Consider the following 24,220-nt stretch of genomic DNA (forward strand, 5'->3'; position numbering starts at 1 on the left):
GTGGGTGTGTGGGGGGGTGGGTGGGTGTGTGGGGGGGTGGGTGGGGTTGGGAATCAGTGTATTAAAAATTTCTCCCATTTTGCATACCCTGAAGTTATTCTATGGAAGTACTGAGTTTGTAACTAAAGCGGTCTCTACAATACACCACATGGTAGTACTGAGTTTGACACTAAAGCAGTCTCTACAATGCACCACTGGTTATAGGACAATTTTACTAGTTATAGTTTTTATGCACTCCTGCTTCGCAACCAAGATTGGTTAGGCGTAGATGCACATCCACTTTGCAAAAGGCAAACACACTACTGTCCACAAGAATATACCCACGACATAAGGTATACAAAATTCAACAATTTGCCTATATCACAGGGAGCAATAGCCCTTGAAGTCTTGTACTTTCTCAATACTCTCCTAAGTTTCTATGATACAAGTTAGGACCTCTACTACAATCCTCGATCATACAAAGACACAAGGTGACGATCCCTACACCCACCGCTACAACTGTGAAGCCCAATTAAGCTTCCTACTTGAAAATTCAACATACACCTATTGATCCTCTACTCAATAGTCTCTTGCATTGAATACGGAATATCAAACAATGTTAAGTGAATTGGTCTTTGACTTGATTCGTATGTGGGTCACCCACGTGAGAGAAGTCTAGACCCACTAAGATTAGAAACCCTAACTGGCCAGATCCCTATAAATAAGAGGTCTGGCCACAAGAGAATGATACTTTTTTTACCCAATCTCAAGAATGAGACTTTTTTTTTAACCTAATCTCAAGAACTTTGTCTATCTCCCTATTCTCTTTTGTCCTTCCCAATTGAAAGTGTGTCTCTAAGGATCCCCATTAATTGCTATCTTTAGACTTCGAGGGTGGAACTTTACCAAACTAAATTGCCACAAATCCTCAATTATTATAGTTTGTGCAAAGACGCCACTTAGAACAACTATATCTATTCAGCTACGAGTGAAACATCATTAAGGGTTATCTTTATCATTTCTATCTTCTTAGAAACATAAATCCCAGTTCTTACATCATATACCTAGATTATACATCACAATTCACCCAAACAATAGCTAATCACAATAGAGGATTTAAGGGATTACCAAGTGGATCCTGTTAATTTGATGGGTCCATGTTGGAACTTTAAAATAAAAAGTGAAAGCTTTTGAGGGACTAGGAGGTTCTGAGAAATGAGAAGAGGCAAGTGGATGTGTGGATTGATTTCCAAAGACTGCTCCACCATCAGTCTATAAATTATCTTTTGTTAAGAACTCTCTCTCTCTCTCCACCCGCTTGTTGATAGATTATTCTTCTCTTGTCTTTTCTTGCAATCCGAGCTCAATTTAAATGGAACTCATGATTAAATGGGCAAATTCCTGGAGGGCCATACTATATTTAAAAAGAAAGAGGTGAAGTAGAAACAAAATTGCATATGCCACTATCACATCTGTGTGATCTCAGCAGGGTAACTATAGTGTGTGTTTCAAACAAGTTTGTGATATATAACACAAGTTTGAATTGATTTATTAAATTAATTTGGGGAAAAGTAGGCTGTCAGGTCACATGGCCCCGCACAATGGATGTGCAAGCATAAGCATCCAACAAGCATGGGATGATCATTTCACACTCTATAAAATAATTTATTTACTTTAATTTTTTAAAATAAATTATTAAGAAATAATCTTAATAAGTAAGTCACAGCAATTGGGGATGGGGTATAGTTGGTTACTACTTAGCAAAGTGAGTTAGATCACAAGTTCTTAAAAAAATTTACATTGATTTTACATCAATTTTAGATTCAACCAAACAACTTCAATAAATTAATTTACACCACATCAATTGCAGTCAAACAACTCGAAAAGGAAAAAATAAATTTCCCTTCAATATCCTTCACTTTCCTATACCCTTGCAATCAAATGTAGCCATAGACTTGAAATGTTAGCATGTTTTGGGTTTGAGCTGGAAATCAAATCTGCAAAATTGGGTTCGTTGATAGGAAACTCCAACCAAGGCACGTTGGGCTTTGTCAGGCTACTTGACTTAGGTCCACTTGTAAAACAGAGAGCATTGCTTGATTCTGATGGTAAGCAGCAATCCAAAGACATATGTGCAGAAGGGTCTAATGGGCTTTAATTGGGCTTGGCCGCTTGTATTCTCAACCTAACCCAAGCTTATGGTGAATTGAGTTTGGGCTTGATCTAACAACAAGAACAGTAAACATAATCTAATCCAACTAAATGGGGTCAGCTACATAGATCCGATATGAATAAAAAAGCAACAAAATAAGGGAAAAAAATAAGTGAACCAGAAGTAGAAATAAACAGGCTTACTCATCACAACAAGGTTTGGTAGCAGTTTTAGCGGCAATCATTAAAATCGGCTCTATGCGAAGTGGGCCTAAAACAGTGTACATTATGACCCTCCTCAGACCTTGCATTGGTAGGAGCAATGTGTTGTTTTAATCAATAATGTTGACTTGGAGAGCTAGGCATATGTGGAATAGACCTAAAACAAGATTATGGTAGTGGTAGGTCTTTATACTTCTGTAATCATTACTCCACATACTTGCTTACATTACCAGTGAGTGGGTCAATGCTCGTCCTCCCCTAAATAAAAGTTAAGTCCGAAAAGTATCATTACTAAATATGGTAAGAAATTTAAATAGTTTATACATAATCGTACACATAGACACGTTGAATGAAATTGCTGATATGACGGGTGACTGTCAAAAGAATGATCATACATATCAATTGTTTTTGCATGTATATGTATGTGTGTGTGTATTTTTTTCTTTTTTCTTTTTGTTATGTATTGTTTTATTATTTTCTTTTTCTCCTTATTGTTTGTATTTTCCATTGATGAAAGGATATTCTAAATGGATTTTGAAGAGACAGCCTCAAGGTGACTGTTTAGTCAGGCAAGAGGGACAAAGATAAGATTGAGCTCCTTTGTGGCGCAAGACAGTGTCCAACGCTCATCCAATGCCTAGAAATGTCTTGTGCTCCATGCCAACGAGTTTCTGTCCAATAGATGCGCGCCAGACACTGTGTTGCGCCACAGAGGAGCTCAATCCCAGATAAAAAGACCATGAGTAAGATGATGGACTATGAATTTACTTAGGCAAGCCCAAACCCAATTAAAAATCTGAATCGGCTTACAACTTTATGCAAGCTCCATATGCTCGGTCCTGGGCTTGTATTAAAGCTCAAGCTAGGCTCCATTGTAGTCAGCAACAGTGTGACTTGGATTCCAACATTGTATCCAAGCTCACTGTAGTATAAAAGATGCTCTTATTGTTACAGAGGGCAAGTGGAAGTGTACTTGGGATTCAATATGTATTACCACACCTATGTGGCAGGAGGAATCTTCATTCCCATAATTTATACACTTAAGGTCAGCAAAACCAGTGTGCATAGTAGGGATGGCAATTTTCAATTTTCAATTTTCAATTTTCAATGGGTAATGCTAGGGTTGACTGTAACTCATCCAACCTCTTTTCTTTCTCACAGTAAAACCTAAAAATAAAGATTATGTGCATTTTATACTAAAATATTGGTAAACTTCACAGATTTATGGTTGACTCATGCTTTCAATGGAAGATACAAAGGGTTTCCATTTTTTTTTCCCTTAATGTATAATAGATATATGACACGAGTGGTGCAAGTTTGGCCCAGTGAGGCTCATGCAAGTTTGGCCCAGTGAGCCTGAGCCTCGTTAAAGCCCACCTTGAGCCAGCAATGCTTAGGTTCGACTTTTCAACCCTCAGAACAGGCTAGGGTTACAATTCCTTGGCCTGAGGTGGAGTTGGATCAGGCTAGGGCTGAGGTCTAGGGTTGAGCCCGGCCTAGCCCTCATATTTTTACATTTACATGTTTATATAATTCAAGATAAAAAATAACGCAAGTGACTTTGGATGTCTAACTTTATTTATAGGTATAATATTCTCTATTCCACTTTCTTAAGTTTTGAATGTGGAAATATTTTTGCTTCAAGGGATAATAAAAGGACTAAGAGAATGCACTCTTTTTTACTCTCACATTTTCTTTTTTTTTTTGTGGGGAGGGGGGGTAGATTTCTAGTCTTACATTGGAAATTTAAGAAAGAAGAAATGAATGTGAATCTATAAATAAGAGGGAGAGATGGTGGATCAACTTATAATTAGTTATAAACCCTGAGAAGATAGCTCAGTTGGCAAAGGAGATAGCTTAGGTGGCAAAGGCAACACTTCTGAATTAATAGGTCATGAGTTCAATATTCTTTAGGGCTTATTAATCCCCCCCCCCCCCACAAAAAAAAAAAAGAAGTTATTACTGGGCTAAAAAAATGGTTTAATGATAAAAAGGGGCCAAATCAGGCCTACCCTGAGCCTGTAGAACCGAGGCTGGACTGAAATATCTCAAGTCGATCGACCTAGGGTTCTGACCAGGTTTGTGCTGAGCTCTAGGGTCCTTAGCTTGAGATCGTATTCTCAAAAAATGGGGCCCAACCTGGCCCTATTCCCTATATATATATATATATATATATAGAGAGAGAGAGAGAGAGAGAGAGAGAGAGAATTTCTACCCAATATAAATTAGGGAATAATGCTAAAGGTTTGGCAATGTGTTTTTTGGATGTTTATTGCCAACATCACGCGTACCTTCCTCGCGTGTTTGGGATAGGAAATAGATAAAGTATACCAGTAATTCTATACCACAACCTGCCACCCCTACCCTGGAAATGGCAATGGGACGGGTCAAACCAAGGCCTACCTCACCATGCAACTATCTGATAGGTTTGGGTCAGTCATATTCTATATAGGACAAACCACATTTTAATTGAAAAGGAAAGCTTAGATTCAACTACAACCTACAAAGCACTTTGATTGAAAACTTGAAATTTAAAGTTGGAAAGTCCATTCAGATCAAACCATAATCCAAAGTCCATTTTTACTTGGAAGTCCACCACTATCCACTAACTATTTTTCATGTGAGAATTAGTATCTATGCTGCCACTTTCTCTTACTACCTTGCCTACTTGCATCTCAATCTGTTCTCTACCACATTTGAAGGTGAAGCTGTTCATGGTGGTGAGTCTCTTGTGACTAGTGACTGAGTACGGCAGTTTGGCTAGCCATTTAAAAATGTCAAAGTTTAAGGTCAAGGTTGACTTTAGTGGTTGAGCCATTGATGACCCAATGGGTATAGGACAGACCATATGGGTACTTGAGAAATGATTTGAAATTAAGATTTACTTCCAAGTTGGTATGATTGAAGATTATGTGGTCACTATTTACTATATTCTCTTTTGTTACATCATTAGATATGGATTTACTATTCCCTCTTATTTGGCAAAATCTTATCTTCTTGTGTATTCATGCCGCACAATGAAAACATGTTATGGAGATCTTTTGTTAATATAAGTTAAGATTTTGCTTATCTTAACCTAATGGAGCCTAACTTTATTGATGACCAAACCAGTGTTCGTCCTATTGTTTAATCCATTTTTATTTCATTCTCATGCTAGGAAGATATTGTTTACACGTAAGCATGAGACTTTTCCTCACTTGTGCACGTGCACTTGTTCAATTTGCTGGTGCCAAGATAGATAGATAATCATATGATCTGCCACGATTGATTGAAACTTTCTTTTTTTATGATATTTGTTTTATTTTGATCACGTAAAGTCATTTCAAATTGGGGAAGGATAAGTGCTTCTCGCACTTCCAAGTTCCAACAAGGGGGTGAGGATTATGTTATAATAGGAAAAGGGAACGGGTATCTAGAGTTATCTCGATATAGTTCTATTTTCATAGCCGAATGAATCAAGTTGTATTATATGTCGATTTGTATGAATGGCAATGAACGAAGGATTGCGACAATCTTGATAAGTAAAGTTCTACCCTTCAAATTCAAGAATTGCAATGAAGATCCTTGGGGTGATACACACTCTCAATTGAGAGAGAGAGAGAGAGAGAGAGAGAGCTCTTGAGATTAGGCAAAAAAATCATCCTTTATTTTATGGCCAAACCCTCTTATTTATAGAGAACTGACCAGCTAGGATTCCTAATCCTAGTTGATCTATGATTACCCAAGTGGGCGACCTACAAATGAACTGAATCAAAACCCAATGATATACCATAATACTTGTTGGCCAGTTTCTAATCTGTGTTGTGCAGATTTGCATCACCCGAAATCGTGCAACAACACCTAGTGTGACTCAATTCAATTAATAGTTTACTTTCTACTTATGAAGAAACTATGACATTTGCTGTACTGAGATGAACAAAAGGGTTAGTGCAAAGAAAGGAAGTTGATCGATCGATGCATGAAAGTTAAAATGCAGGTGGTTATGGGATCTAAGAAAATCTTCAAATTTCAACTCTAGTAAGAGACAGAAGAGTAGTAGGAGAAGATGTGAAGCATTCCAACTGTTACTTCACCAAATGGGTGGGAACAGTTACATCAACTAGGGTTATATATTCAACACCAAATTCCCACAATTCGACCCTGCAATCAATTGATGATAACCTTTTGTTGCATTTTCTCTCTCTCAGATTTATATAGATATACTTCTTTGACCTTTTACTTATTAGTAGGGGTGTCAACGGTCCGGTTTGGTGCGGTTTCGGTCCGGTTCCACCGGTTTCGGTGTGACTTTGGAAGTGACCGAAACCGACCCATTAAGGATTTATCGGTTTCGGTCCGGTGTCGGCTTCGGTGCGGTTTGGGTTCGGGTTGGTACCGGTTTGGATTTATGAGGTTCATTTCGGTTTGGATCGGTTTTTTAAACCGGTATGGAGCCATTAGGAAACAACCAAATGATGAATTGGTGAACTTCGGTTTCTTAAATCGATTTGTAACCGGGTTGGTTTTGATTTTTGGTCTAGTTTGGTTTCGACTTTCCATACAAAAGTATACAAAACTATGCAAATTTTGATTTTTTTAATGAATTTTGGAGTGTTTCGGTTTCTTACCGGTTTGGTTTCGGTTTCGGTCCGAAGAGTAGTAGGAGAAGATGTGAAGCATTCCAACTGTTACTTCACCAAATGGGTGGGAACAGTTACATTTTGGGGTTGCAATACTCGAAACCGAACCGAACCAATAAGGCTTCGGTTCGGTTCGGTCCGGGTTGTTATCGGTTCGGTCCGGCCGGTTTTACCGGTTCGGTTTAGGAATTGACACCCCTACTTATTAGTTTTTCATAGATTGTGCTGAGGCAATAAACTTGCAACTAGCCCATGGAAGTCCAATCTCCTCTTAATTGACGCATGCTTGAGTTCCCAATTGGTTGCTTCATGGTTCACGACAAAATTGAGGTCAAAGAATAGGAAACAGCTACAAAATGGATTCTGAATGTAGTCCAAGAGCCTAGAGGTAGATGGACCCAGGCTTATGAGCTGGGTCAAAACATATATTTTCAAGAAAGTGGGGAAAAATAAAGAAAGGAAGAAAAAAAAAATCATATAATGTATAATACAACTTGTCATCAAAGTGGTGAAGTAAGAAATTGTAATCTTCTTTTAATTGGCTTATCTTATTCTCAAGAGTTAAAAAATATAGGAGTAAATAAAGTCTCTAAAAAATCGAAAGTTATTAAATGCAATACTTATGTGGTATGACAGGATTTATCCTCGATAAAAAATAAATATGTTATATTAAAAAGACAAAAAAAATAAAATAATAACTTGTTAGTTTAGTACTTTAGTTACTGAAATATTTTGGCTTTAAATGAGTAGCTATGATCAGGCTGCAAGCCTATAGCCATGTACCTACAAGCTAGCAAATTGGCCAAGTCACAAGCCTGTAGGCACAATGTTACACCCCCAACCACTGCCGTGGCTTTGATACAGATAATAGGTGGATTCGGTTTATTTTATTTGCAGATTTCTTTTCTTTTGAGTAATCTTTTTATTTCTCGGTTTTTCGACGAGGTATATGGCTTTGGACTCTTGGGAGGAGTGACAGATGAGTGTAAGACCACGTTTGTGCCCAAGTTATGTTGAAAATACCATCTTAAAACTTAGATCTAGGAGGTTACCCCAAGATCAAGTTATCTCAAATAATGAATCGTCTATCTCGCTCCATGTCGATGAGATCGGCAAGTGAGGCGAGCACAAGTTCTAATGTGCTCCATTATGATGAACAAATTAATGATGAGTGAACCACAAATCTTAATCGTCAACTTCAAAGATGGGATATGCCCAAAGTATTCCCGTAAAGAAATTTACGACAAAGATTGGACCTCTTGGGAGACTATCAAAACTGTTGAACAAACTATTAATTTTACTCCAGAAACAAAAGAGATTACACTCTTTAATCCAAATTCTTTATAAGAATTATACACCAAAAACAAATTTAATTATATCTGTATCGGCCTTGTCCAGGTGGCTATCAAACCCCTTCATCGTGAAGGACTTAACACATCACTGTTGTTAGCCCTTCGTGACCAAAGGTTCCTTGAATTCAATGATTCCCTTTTGGGAGCCATTGAGACCAGCCTCTGCTATGGACCTATTCACTTCAATGTTTACCCAAACATGTCTGTAGCCCTTGAGGACCCAAATATTCTTTATTCCCTCAAAATTAACCTCAAAACCCATGGTTACAAACTTATGCATGGATCCATCCCTATTTCCATTATCCATCACATAAAATATAAAGCCATGAAAACTGTTCGACCTCGTGCCCTTCGGACTTCTCCTAAAGGACAAACCCTTTACCTTGAAACCAATTGCATGCACGATCAAATTGTCTACCCCAAACTTGTTCAGTGGAAAGACATCTCTTTCCCTGAGGAATGGCATATGCAAACTACTACCATTCCATCTCAAGTTTCAAATACCAATATTCAGTCTATCACCCAGGACCAGGATGGTTTAGTTTCCATTCGGTTCAACAGAAGGCCTCCCCTCCTGTCTACCAAACCTCTAGAAGATCGTGCTGTGATGCTTCGTCTTCCTCCCAAAGGGATGTTACTGCTAGAGCACCTGTTAATGATTGGATTCCTCCTCTTAGGACTCCACCTCATTATTCAAATCTCTCTGGACTATACCAAACCCAAAATATTGTTCATGGTACTTATGATGTTTCAACATCTATATCTGAACCTGCCCATCCTGAACAAACCAATCAAAATCAATCCCAATCTCCGACACCTTCTGATGTAGCTCCACTAGAACATAGATCTGGAGTCTACATGATTCAGGTTGATCATGAATACCAAATTGACAAACCTTACCTTAGAAATGATTTTGAATCACCAAAAAACAAACAAAAGCGTGAATGGTTCTTAACAAATTTTAATTTAGAACAACAAGCTCAAATTAGAACAAACTGGTATAATTTCATGACAAACCTTAAAACAAATGTTTTCTTTTTTACATATTTTGATATTTATGCCCAAGATAATAACATAGATTACCCTTGGCATAATCAAATCTGTACTCAAACCTCTTCTCACAAATCTTAGACCCTTCAGGCCGGTCCAGCCACTACCGCTATCCACCCTCCGGTGGAAAGCATCAAATATGCTTACAAAGATATAAAAATTATTGCTTCTCCACTCAAAGTCACTGATCAAGAAGATCCAAACAGAAAGCAAATTGAACAATTAAATTTTGTAAATTTAAGTCTTCAAACTATAGGTAATCAACTTTCACGAGTTAAAAATTTAGTCCAACCTAAACCGATAGCCTCGTCATCTATGACTCCAGCTCCGGTTCCTTCCTCAACACCTTTATTCAAACCTTATAATATTCCAAGACAACAACAAAAGTTACTTAACAAATCCTATATTCTTGATCAAATTAATCATCATCTTACTTCTTTAGAAGCCCCTCAAACACTAGTCCAAAGCCAACCAACCGCTAAGTCTGCCATTCGTAATGGTGGTGTCCTCACCCTTGAAGGATATTCTTCGGATTCATCTGATGATTCTGGATCCGATGATTTTCCCCAACTCAATCCTTAGATTAATCAGATTGGTCAAAGTTTCACACAAAACCAAACTTTCCCAGACCTTCAAATTGAAGTAAGAGGAAAACCCCCTCAAGCTTCCTACCAAAGTGGTATCATCTATGAATGGAACATAGATGGTCTGTCTGAGCATAATCTCATGAACAAACTACAGGAAATGATAATGGTTAGCAATGCACACCGTATTCAGAACACTGAAGACAGTGCAGTTGCTACTTTACTTATTTCCGGCTTTACAGACCAACTCAAAGTTGGTGGGATTATGTCCTGACTGATGATCAAAAAATAGAAATTTTGACGGCAATCCAAACTTCTCTCGATGGAACACCCTTGTTCAATCACTTAGGGGAACCCATTGAAGATGCTGTTAATACTCTTATTTTCAGCATAGCAAATTATTTCTTAGGTAATCCTTCCCGTCTCAAAGATAGAACTGCTGAGCAGTTATCAAACCTTAGATGCAAAAAGCTTCATGATTTCAAATGGTACAAAGACACCTTCTTGACCAAAGTCCTTACCATACCTGATGCCAATCTTCCCTGTTGGAAAGAAATGTTTCTTACAAGACTTCCAACTCTTTTTTCTGAGAAAATTAAACAAAGACTCAGAAAAGAAAAGGATGGGATAATCCCATATGATCAAATGACTTATGGCCAAATTATTAACTTAATTCATGAAGAAGGATTAGCCTTCTGTATTGATATTAGGTTAAGAAAACAACTTAATAAAGAAAACAAATTCTACAAAAAAGAATTAGGAGGTTTCTGTAAATAATTCGGATTCGCTCCCCTTAGACCACCAACCAAACATAAACATAAATCTTCAAGGAAATATTACAAAAATTTCTATAAATCCAAAAAATATGTCTCTCGCAAACTCTTTGCAACCCCAGAGTTTTACCAAAAACCATCATCAAAGTCAAAATATAATAAATACAAAAAGCCTTTTAAGGCACCTAAAAATAAAAAAGAATTCAGACAAAACCCTGATTCTTAAGGATGTTTTAGATGTGGTAAAACTGGCCACATTGCTAAGTATTGTAGAGTAACCAAGTTAATTAATTCTTTACACATTTTCAAGCAAGATAAAACCCAAATCCTTGCTCTTTTCCTTGAAATTTCTTCTTCATCCTCTGATGAAGAAAACTACAAACTTAATTAGATACAAGCTTCTGAGCATACTACTTCCAGTTCATCAAATAATGAGAATTTTCAAGCCTGTGCTTGTGATTCTTGCATAATTGGTTTAAGCTGTGAAGATTGTGTTCCCAAATCTGTCCGGATGCTTCGTGCATCTCCCAATTCAAATATTTTTGATTATATTGATAATTTGACAGACCCAGAACAAAAGAAGGCCTGTCTTGAACATCTCAAACAAAATGTTTCTTCACAAAATACTCCTTAACCTTATAATCTTCAACAAATTATGCAAAAGTTCAAAAAAATATCAAAACCCTTGATACTCGACCATTCTAGTCGAATCAAAACCCTTGAAACTACCACTGCATCTTTGCAGTATGAAATCAAACATATCAAATAGCAATTATCTTTTCTCAACCGACAAAATCAACAAGCCTCAAGTTCAAATAATGAACCATTAACAAATCCCTTTGTAAACCAAGAACAAACCGAGCCTAGCCCTGTTATCCCTAGTTTTGTATCAACCATTACCTGTCAAAACTGGTATATTCACATAACCTTGGTAATTAATGCTTCATTCAAATTTTCTACAATTGCTCTAGTTGATTCAGGAGCCAATGCCAACTGTATCAACGAAGGTGCCATTCCAACCCAGTTCTATGAACGAACGACCCAACGCCTTAACACGGCTAATGGATCTAGGTTGAATGTCCAATACAAACTCTCAAATACTCATGTTTGTAAAAAAGGCCTCTGTCTTCCCCAAACTTTCATCCTCGCAAAGGATCTTGACCAAACCATAATCCTTGGACAACCATTCCTGGAGAAAATTAAACCTTTTAAAATAACCCAAGATGGTATAACAATAAAATTCCAAGGTCAAAAAATTACTTTCCCCTTTTTACAAGCTCAAAATTCTACGAACCAAAGTCTCAACAAAATTAAATAGATAAATTTTCTCAAAATAGAGCTCCTTCATCAACAGATCTCTGAACAACTTAAAAATCCCAAAACCATTCATCAAATTAATCAAATCAAGTTCAAATTTGAGTCCAACCTCTGCTCTGATGTCCCTAATGCCTTCTGGCATCGAAAACAGCATATGGTTTCTCTCCCTTATGCTTCAGGATTTTCAAATCTCCAAATCCCAACTAAGGGCCGACCTGCCCAAATGAACCAAACTCTCCTTAAAACATGCAAAGAAGAAATTAATGACCTCCTGGCCAAAAAACTTATTCGGCCCAGTACTTCTCTCTAGAGTTATACAGCCTTTTATGTCAATAAGGCTATCAAAATCGAACGAGGAACTCCCAGGTTAGTTGTTAATTACAAACCATTAAATGATGTCCTCCAAATGGGTCAGATACCCAATCCCAAACCAAAAAGATCTTCTACAAAGAATCTATCAAGTAAAGATTTTTTCAAAATTCGACATGAAATCGAGCTTCTGGAAAATCTAGATTTATGAAAAAGATCGATACAAAATGGCCTTCACAACTCCCTTTGGCCTTTACGAATGGAATGTCATGCCATTTGGTCTAAAAATGCTCCAAGTGAATTTCAAAAGAGTATGAATGACATTTTCAATTCTTATGGACAATTCACTATTGTCTATATTGATGATGTCCTTGTCTTTTCAAATTCAGTTGAGCAGCACTTTAAACATTTAAGAATATTCTACCAAATTATTAAATCAAATGGCTTAGTCCTTTCCAAAAAAAAAATGGAATTCTTCCTTACCAAAGTCAGATTTCTTGGCCACCTGATCGAAAAAGGTACCCTTACTCCTATTGATCGCGTTATTACCTTTGGTGAAAAATTCCCTGACGAAATCCTTGTCAAAACCCAATTACAAAGGTTTTTAGGAAGTTTAAATTACATTCGTGATTTTCTTCCTCAAATTAGTAAAATTTCCGAACCTTTATACCTTCGGCTTAAGAAGAAACCAACCCCTTGGTCTTCGGCCCAAACTACGACCATCAAAACTATCAAAAAATTAGTTAAGGAAATCCCCTGTTTATTCATCCCTAACCCTGAAGCTTTTAAAATAGTTGAAACCTACACCTCAGATATTGGGTACGGAGGAATTCTCAAACAAAAGCTTCCAAGTGACACCAAAGAACAATTAGTCCAATTCACTTCTGGTATCTGGAATTCTACTCAAAAGAATTATAGTACCATTAAAAAAGAAATTTTATCAATTGTTCTTTGCATACAAAAGTTTCAAAACTCATTATTAAATAAACCATTTTTAGTTTGTGTTGATTGTAGCGCAGCTAAATATGTTTTACAAAATGATGTTTCAAATCTTGCATCAAAACAAATTTTTGCCCGATGGTAAGCTTTATTATCGATTTTTGAATTTTAAATAGAATATATTAAAGGAGAATCAAATTCGGTCTCTGACTTTCTTACCCGTGAATTCCTACAAGGCCAGACTCCATAAATCAACCTTATCAGGATGGCTCCCCCCAAGGAGTCTACCTCCTCAAATTCCCTTATCAAAACCAAATCCAGTTATGGCGCCTCTGCAGCACCATCAAACCAAATAGTCACTAGGAGCCAGTCCTAGTTGGCCTCCTCTAATAAATCTTACTCCCATACTGTAGTTTTGTCCTCTACAGCAGGACCCCTCCAAACTACAAACAAGCCAAGTTCCAGCCTACAAACTACACAAGCCAAACCTCTCCAAACTGCCCAGGGACCCCAAACCAAAAGCCAATACCATGAAAAACCTTACAAAGAGGACCTCTTTACTATTGAAGAACCTCTTTTCAAATATACGGACTTGCCTATCAATATTGCCCAAAATGTCTTCTTTCAAGGATGGCACCATCATTCTGATTCTGCTGCAAAAAATCAAGAATTTTACGAGTTCATCCTCGTTGATACTGACTTTGTCAGATTCAAACTCAATTATGATAAAAAGGATCAAACTCTGGTTACTCACACAACGGTAACCATCTGCAAAATCCTCACCCTTCAAGATTGGGGCGGTCACCCCCTCACCACAAGAAATTTTCCAGTGACCTTTAAACTTCAAACTTATACATACTGTGATTACCAAGAAGCCTAGTACAAAGCCTTCTATTTCCAAAACAGGATCTACCGCCATTCTTGGTTTTTCTGTTTTGAATACAAATTTAATAATCAAACACCCCTCTGGTTCCCTAAGTGGTGGGACCGATATGGTCCTATGATTGATATTCTTCCACCACAAATACAAAATTCCTTTCAAATATTTTGTCAAAACTCAACCCCACAACCACACCAATCTGACCTTCTCCAATTTTTTTCTCCACTGTCGACTGGCATGGATACTTTACTAGGAATACCAAATATATGATCTCCAGACATCTGATTGGGCAGCCCCAGTCCTTTACCGAATCTTCAATGTCAAATGGTGAGACAACTGTGATGTCTCCAAATGTAAAAAACTGCTCTCATCAAAAGTCTTACGGGTCTCAAACCAGTTCTGACCCTTCCAAACACATCCAAAATAAGTATCAAAAGTGAGAAAGAAGCTCTTCTGGCCCGGTTAGCTGAGCTCGGTTCTGACTCAGACGAAGATGAAGGCTCTAGCGATGGTGCTTACAGTCTAGGGTCTATCAAAGGATCTATGCCAGCCCAATGCTATGGCCAAGATCCATATGAAGATGATCCTGACTATGAGCCCGCCAGCTCTAAGGCATCTTCCTCAAGCAAATTCAAAGAAGTAACATCCCGAAGATCTCATCGGGCCACAAAATCAAAGTCCTCTTCGACTAAAATCTGATTTGGTCTCTAACGTTTGCTAGGACGGTTTTAAAACTAGCCGACTGGTGAAGTCGAAAACTCACCTAGTCAGATAACCTCGGACAACCTTTTAAGGAAAGGAGGTACTGTTATTATCCTAGGTTAAAAGACAGTCAGGCCAATACCAGCCTCAAACAAATATGGTACAAATACCCTTGATCAAACCAATACGGAGAACAGTGTCCTTGGCACGTGGAATGCCGTGGTGCGATCATAGAAGATTCCAAATAAAAAGGATAGGAACAACTCTAAATTTTGACGCCTACAGTGTTGCAAACAGTATCCCAAATTCAAGTGCACAATACCAAATGTAATGAAATTATGTACTGTTCAAATTGTAATTTCCAACAGTGCTAAATAAAACCCAAATGCACTGAAAACTCAAATGTAATTCAAATGCGTGTCCTTACATTATAAAAGGAGCACTACCCCATTACCCAAACCACTGGTATAAAAACTTATAAAATTTCTCAAACTTGTAGTTCCAACTTATGACTCCAAACTTAGAGAGAGAGAGAGAGAGAGAAGCTCCAAAGCTCCCCTGTTTTCTGCAAATCATCCAAGCTCCACCAAACTTCCAAAGTTCTTCATCGATTAGCAGACAATCAGGTTTCGATCGTCTCTACAAGTTCGATCGCCTTCAAAGGTTAGCACCAGCAGACTCCAAAGGTCCCACTTATATCAACACATCCTTCTTCTTCTTCAACCTTCCTCCCCAAAGCTACCCAAGAACTCTGTATCAAAATCTCCAAATAGTATATGCAAAGTTTATTTTAAATTTCAAATTATATCATTATTTTCTGCATTTCACTTGCATATTGCTCGCCCTTGTTCTATCCTTAGATCAAAGCCTATAGTCGTGACTCTTGATTCTAAGAAATAGATCTGGTTAATCAGCTTTTATTTTATAATTTCATATTATTTTGTAATTTCATATTCTTTTATCTTTATTTTAAGTTCATGGTCTTGTTCTTTATTTAATTGTTCATCTTAATTCAGCACGATTTAGTTCTAAATAAGGTATCGCACCTATCTTAGTGATAGTCTCCTTACTGGATCGGAATAAGGTATTGCACTTATCTCGTCCTTCTTACCATACAGAACCAGGAGATCCCTATTTCCCTGAATTTTGGTTAGATCGATCTTATTATCAAGTATATATATATACTTGAAGTATAGAAATTACTAGATCAAAGGTGTGAAGCCTTCTTAGAAACCGTTGTATATACGACCAAGATAAACAAGTCCTTAGAGGAAATAGAGATAGTGAAGGAGTTTCCAGCTCCATTTCCCGAAGACTTGGTTGGACTATCCCTGGATTAAGAAACATGAATCATTATTGACTTGGTCCCTGAAGCAACGACTATGTGTAAAGCCCCATGTAGGATGGCAGAAGCGTAAGACACCTTGTATTGGGAAGCAGGTAATAGGAAAACTTTGGGATCAGTTGAAATTTAATTAGTTGGTAATTAGGACATGTTACCTAAGTTGGTTGGGGATATTACATGGTGTTTTCACCATGTCCACGTTGAAGATGCATGATCTCAAGAGGTATGTGAGTTGATACAGAATATAAGGGTTGTCAATCGGTCGGGCCAGGCCGGTCTTGGTCAGGCCTAGCTGGGCCTAGCGGGCTTATGTCCTTGGACCATGACCTACCTATTTAAGGAATGAGTTGGTCTCGGTTGATGTTGTGTCGGGATCGATCGGGTTTTGGTGTTTAATCGGGCTTCTCCTAATTGGGTTGTAATTGAGCCTTAAACATAGTAATGTACCAATAAAGCCTTAAACCGTCCTTAAACAATCTTTATTTTTCTTAGATTTAAGATACTTTAATTTATTTTGTTAAATTATCAGCAATTTTGAAAAGATATTACACTTGATTATAGTCAATAATTGATAAAAATATCAATATATACCTTGTTCTATCCCAAAAAAATCAAAATACAATCGTATCTTAAATAGGTAGGTCATGGTCAATATTTTGTTAAACAATCGGGCCTAGTCAGGCTGATTGAGAGACCCATCGAGCTTACCCCTTGCACCATGTACTACCTATTTATAAATGGGCCGGCCTTTGGCTCAACACATTTATTAATCGGGCTAGTCCAGGTCGGGCTCGATCGGGCCTATCGGTGTGGGCTTGGAATTGACACCCCTATTGAGTACCACATGGCTTTGAACTAACACTATACGGGAATGTGTGAATACCACGGTGACATTATCGATCACATAATGGCAGTTCAATTATGAGGACGAAATTCTTGTAAAGAGGGTGGGGATGTTACACCCATATCCAAAATCTTGGGCTAATTTCAACTTTTCGTCATAGGTAATGCACCCAAGGTAATGACAACTAATAACTTGTGAATTCCCCGGCCCACTGCATAGAAGGGCTACAAACCCCAAAGAAGTCAGTGTAAGTCCTCTGTCAATGAGGGAATTACTGAACCCTAGTAGTGAGATACACCAAGAAAGAGCCCACACACTTGAAAACACCTAGGGAACACTCCACACATCCAACAGACCTAGTTCTGCCCCAAATTGGACCAAAACTTCCCACATTGGCTAATGGTCACCGGCTGATGGGCATCAACTAGCGAACACCCTCAGATGAGGGTATTGGCCAAAATTGGGTTATTTGGCCATGGGGCCCGGGCCCTGGCACTCGTGCACCTTAAACCACCTCCATTGGTTGGCACAACCTATTGGGGGTAGATTAATATGTAAAAACACCCCAAGGTGGGCACATTAGTGCCAAATGATGGATTAAACTGGTAATGAGTGAAAACATATTATTTCCCCAAATAGCCCTTCGGCAACTTAAGTTATTATAAATAGAATCTCTTACCCATTCATTTCTCTACCTACCAAAAGAAGGAGAAGGAGAAGAAGAAGAAGGAGGAGAGCAAGGGAGTAGGAAGAAGGGAGGAGCAAGGGGATCACCTATCAAGCTAAGGCGAGTTCTTCTCTCTATTTATATGCATGTAGTACTTCTCTCTCTCCCACCCCATTCTTAACCTAGGCTAGGTTGGGGAAACCCTAACCAAAATTCCTCTACCCTCCTACCTTAAGTAGGGGATTTTGACGTAGGGGACCTAACCTAGATATTCAATCACTCACATTGAGTATGGGAAACCTCCCATATGAAAAGCTCTGAATTTGGCAACCTAAAACCCTAGGATTTGGGTATTTGTCCAAATCCTCTATGACCTAACATCCTAACCTAACCCTAGGTTGGGGAAAAGATGTTTTACACTTAAACTAATGTTGGAATTGTCACAATTGAGTCTAGGGACCTTACACAAGAAACCCGAACTAATTTCTCCAAATTATAGCAACTTAGACCCACAATTGGGGAAAATGATTATTTCCCTAGAATCTAAGTAATCTAAGCAACTAACTATGCTATTCCTAAACAAAGTAGGGTGTGTGTGTTATACCCATGCCCAAAAACCCGGCCTAATTTAAACTTTTGTACATGGGTGATGCAACCAGGTGACAACCACTAGTAACTCATGGATTTTCTAGGCTCATTACATGGAAGGACTACAAACCATTGAAGGAGTTAAGGTATGTACTCTACCATTGAAGAGAATTTCTCCGAACCTTGTTAGTGAAATATACTAAGAGGTGGAGCCCACACATCAAAAACACCTTGAGAAGACCCCACTCAACTTAAGGAACCATTTCCTCACAAAGGTGACAAGTTTAGCCTTCACCGGCTGATGGTCACCAACTGATGGTCACCAGCTGATGGAGCATCCACCGGTGAACACCCTCCAGTGAGAATACTAGCTGAAAATGGTTTAATTTGTCATGGGACCCAGGTCTTCACACCCGTGCACATCAAACCATCTCCAATAGTTGGGACAACCTATTGGGGAATAGATTAATGTATCCGGACACCCTAAGGTGGGCCCGTTAGTGCCGAATAGCGGAATAACTTGGTATCGATGAAAAACCCATTAATTCTCCAAACAACCCTTAGTGAGACATAAGTGGCTATAAATAGGACTTTTACCATTCATTTCTTCTCCTACCAAAATAAAAAGAAGGAAAGGGAGAAAGAAGAAGGAGGAGGAGAAGGAAGGCAAGGGAGGAGGAAGAAGAGGGAAGCAAAGGGAGCACCTACCATTGATGGTAAGTTCCTCTCTTTACCATTTAGATAATTCTCTCTCTCTCATACCCCATTCTTGACCTAGGCTAGGTTGGGGAAAAATCGTAATCAAAATCCCTCTACCCACATACCTAATCTACAAATTGAATGGGTGATTTTGGTGTGAGGGACCTAATCAAGCAAGTTAATCATTCACCATGGAGTGGGAAGGCATTTTACATGAAAAGCTCCAATTTTGGCAACACAAAACCCTAGGATTTGGGAATTTGCCAAATCCTCTACAATTAGTTATCCCAAACCCAAAATTAGGTTGGGGAAAATGAAATTAAACACATGAATAACAGATTTGAGTGATCACACAAGAAATTGATGGTCACTACATGAACCCCCTAATCGATATTCCTCAATTTAGGTTATAGACTTGAAAAATGGGGATTTGAGTCTATCTTATGACTCTATATAAATCTAGGTGTGGTGTGTGTGAGTGCTCCACATACAAACCCACTCTAAAAATCACAAAAACCTAAGCTATAAACTATGTAAAAGAGAAAAGAGAAAGAATAAAGTTATGAAATGACACCCCACTGAACAACGTGCACTCCCACCACTATACACAGGGGCCACAGGGCCTATAGGGCTGATCTGGGTAAGGAAACCCAGATTTTAACTTCATCGGCTGATGGTCACCGGCCAACCGGTGAAGGCAGTAACCATCCACCGGTGAACCCACCGACGGATGAGCATCCATCGGTAAAAATATTATAGGATTTGTACCCCTTTCGGATTTGTCCACCGGTGAACTCATCGGTGGATGATCATCCACCGGTAAGCATCCACCGGTGAACCATTTTAAAGCTAATTTTTAATCCTTTTATCGCACAGGTCCTAGTTTCCCACTCCCCTATAGATAACCAAATAACCTAAGAACACTATGTGTTCTAGGAGTGGAATCGAGAAGTGATGGGAGGACGCAACATGAAACCATCAACTATCTATCTCAATCTAAAACTCGAGGTGAGGGGATTTTGTATGTTTTTATGGAATGCTTGCATCATATCGCATATATGGGTGAATCATATCATTTTGCATATTATTATCTTATTCCTTGTGAAAAGTGTTGATGTGGCATGGGAATGTGGATTATGGTTGTGCGTGTGTGTATGACTGGGGTGCAGGGTGGCTAACGGTTGGTGCCGATAGCACTGCATGCTCAGGGTGAGTGTGTGAGTGTGTATGTGTGTGTGACTGAGGTATAGGGTGGCCAACGGTTGGTGCCGACGGCATTGTATGCTTAGGGTGAGTGTGTGAGTGTGTGTGTGTGTGTGTGTGTGACAGAGGTGTAGGGTGGCCAATGGTTGGTGCCGGCGGCACTGCATGCCCAGGGTGTGTGTGTGATTGAGGCGCAGGGTGACCAACGGTTGGTGCCGATGGCATTGCATGCTCAGGGTGAGTGTGTGTGTGTGATTGGGGTGCAGAGTGGCCAATGGTTGGTGCCGATGGCACTGCATACTCAGGGTGTGTGTAAGTGTGTGAGTGTGATTGAATTATGTTGTGGCATATTAGAATACATTGGGCTAGGATAACCACCGTGGTATTACAGTCCTTGCCAATGGGGGTTTATATATTGGCTAATCCTCTCATCCGACAGTACGTGGTTGAGGATGATTTTCGATGATTGAGGTGCGAAGATGCTAGCATTGTGATAGACCCACACGTGATGTTTGATTCGATGATGGGTATACACTACATGCGATGTTGGATTCGATGTAGTGGTATTATGGGAGGATTATTAATAGGGTTTGTCAGGTAACGATGTGATTATAGAACCGGTACAACCCTGACTCACAACTAGCTTATATATCTGAGGACTGATAACGTACATTCATTACTGGGGATACCACCTATGTTGCAGTAGCACTTATACCTCCTTGGACTTAGAAATTATTGTGTAGAATTGTTTGCTAAAATCGGATCATGTCATTTCATTCATCTAATTGCATTCATCTAACTGCATTAATATTGTTGTGGGTGAGCATTTATACTTGTTTCTATTTATTAATTTTTGTGGATGCATGGGCGTGTGTGTACCCCTCACTGGGCATCGTGGAAGCTCACCCCATTTTTTACAACCTTTTTAGATGGTGGAACCAGTACAGAGGCAGGCTTAGGACTTCGGTGGCAACAGTAAGGCTTGTGTCCGTGAGACACCGTGCTGATGGACATCACTTCCTTATTATCAGTTATTTATCCTTATGTATTATTTATAATCTCATAATACCTAGGATCAAAATTCAAATGATTATCATTTAGTGAATCATTAATTGTAGAGTAAAGTTTACAAATCTTATATGTGTACTCTGATTTTAGTTATGATTTTGAGGTATTTACGGATTGGGGTACTGTATCTGTGATCCTGGAGGGTTAGACTGACTTGATATGGGTATCCAGTACCACATACCTTGGCCTAGAGGAGGCGGGGTGTGACAAAGTGGTATCAGAGCGTGATGCTCTACCTTAATCCACAAATGCACAAAATCCTACGATATACTGGTGATGGTCAAGATTAAATTTATAATCTTCAACATAAATTCATAAGCCTTAATGCACACTCTAGGAGACTAGCCTAGGTGCAAAGGCCGAACAATGATAATAACTTAATAAAGAGCATAAGCTTGTACATAACTAAAATAAATAAATAATAATACAAATAATAAGATAATAACAACTAGAACCAGACAGGTGTAAAAGACCTACTACAAGCCTAAGATTTGAGAACTAGGGATTTGTAAGGGCTAGGGTTGTTGGTTTCCCAGTCAGCTAGTGCCATCTGCCAGTAGGCTAAGCAAATGACTCTTATCTCTTAGGTATTACAATTATTGATTAGGCAAGGTATAAAGTATGTTGTGTGGTCAAATGGGATGACTTGGAAAATTTATTAGAATGTTCATCTCACAGGAAGATTTTCCAATGACACCAAAACAAAACCATAGCAGTGATCACCCGCAATCGAGGAGGCTTCGTCGTACCATGAGGGCCAACCCAAATGTGTCCCCACCACCCAAAACTGAAGGTGAAGACATGGCTGAGGCTATAGCACCTGGAGTTCCTCCCCCTACTACACTAGGGATCATAGGATGTAGTCATCATTAATGGTATAATGCAAAGAATTTGGTAGCAACAACGTGAAATTATGAATGAGATGCGTATTCAGATTGTTATTACCACCCAAGCTAGAGGGACATTAATGGTTCCTCTACCTGTGCAACCAACACCCCCTGCTCCACAGTTAGCTCCTCCATTGATGCGATGGACTCATACCAATGTAGAGTCAGCATCTCAGACTGTACCAGTAGTTTATACACCACTTGGATAGACTATTTCTCAGAACTCATTTACGGTGCCTGTGTGGACCGACACCTCAAGGTTGATAGAGAAGTTCCAAAAGTTTAGCCCCTTTACTTTAACTGGATTGCACAGGACCCTTTGGCACCCTCCAAATGGGTGGAGGGAATGGAGAAAACATTTGAGGTGTTGACCCTCGCAGAAGAGTGGAAATTGATGTGTGTAAACTACCAATTACAGAGTGAATCAAACGCATAGTGGAAGTCCACTAAACCTATCCTACTGGCATTACAGCCTAACCTCATGTGGGAACACTTTAAGGTGGCATTCTACAATAATTACTTCTTGGATAGTGTGAAGGAGAGAAAAGAGACAAAATTTATAGATTTGAAGCAGGGATCCAAGTCTGAATTGGAATACCAATAAGAGTTTGAGGAGTTATTCTTCTTTGCAACTTAACATTTGAGGGAGGCATGCAAAGGCCAAGATGTTTGAGACCAACCATTGGAGCTATGTTAGCTTCCCAATACATACATAGCCATGCCCAAGTTGTTCAGGCTACCAACAAATCCATAGAAGACAAAGAGAGAAATAATTATCAAGCTCAGGCAACAAGGAGAGCAAACACACTATTTGGTGGCAGAGATTTCACTAGAGTAGTTAGAGAATCCTACACTACTCCAACTACACCACAATGAGATAGATTGAAAGTTAGCTAAGCATCACAGCAGTCTAGGCTAGCAGCAACAACACCTCAACAAGTGAGACCACAAGAGAAACAGTGTCATGTATGCAAACAACTTGGACATAAGACCGGCTCATGTCTATAGACGAAGCAATGTTTTATATGTAATCAGTTTAGACATATAGCTCGATTGTGTCCACAAAATATGTCAGGACACTCATATGTAATCCCTTAACACCAGCAACTAGTCATTGGATTCAGACACAACAAAGAATAGAAGCACTAGGAGGGGTATTTATAGTAATAGCGAAAGAGGCTGGGGCTACAATTGAGTTAGCCACAGGCATATTGTTGATATTGATTACATCCTCATATTTATTACTGGAGTTTAGTACATCACATTCATTTGTATCTCCGACCATTACGGTTAAGATGAATGGTAGACTGAAGGTTTTTGACATACAATTAGTTATCAAAACACTCATTAGAAATGAAATAGGATTGGAGGAAGTGTATGAGCCATACCCCATACAAGTCTATGGATAGGATATAACTGATCACATGATCAAATTGGATAAGCATAATGTTGATGTTATTTTAGGTATGGATGAGTTATCCGCCTATCTTACGTGTGCGCTATGTGCTGAGAAGAGCATTATATTCAAACCTCAAGATGGAAGTGAAGTTTTTTACAAATGAAAGAAGGATAAAGAAGTACAAGAAGTTGGTTATATATGCATTTGGAGTATAAAAGTTATTAAATTACAGGTATGAGCCTACTTAGAACCCATCGTATATACAACCAAGATAAAAAAAAAAAAATCTTTAGAGGAAATATACAAATAGTGAAGGAGTTTCCAGATGCATTTCTTGAAGATTTGGTTAGACCATCCTCCGACTGAGAAACATAGATCATTATTGACTTGATCCCCTGTAGCAGCATCTGTGTCTAAGCTCCATATAGAATGGTAGAAGCTTAGAACACTCTGTATTAGAAATGTGAGAAGTTGGTAAGTTAAATAGGTCAATGACCTAAGTTCATAGATAACCCTAATATACAAAGTAGGAACTTGGGATAGGTTACCTAAGTCGAGGGTAATATATGATGTCTTCACCATATCAAAGTTGAATATGTATGGATCTTCGAAGGTATGTGAATTGATACCAAGCACCATATAC

This window comes from Macadamia integrifolia, chromosome 3 (assembly GCF_013358625.1).
Source record: "Macadamia integrifolia cultivar HAES 741 chromosome 3, SCU_Mint_v3, whole genome shotgun sequence".
Taxonomy (NCBI): Eukaryota; Viridiplantae; Streptophyta; class Magnoliopsida; order Proteales; family Proteaceae; genus Macadamia; species Macadamia integrifolia.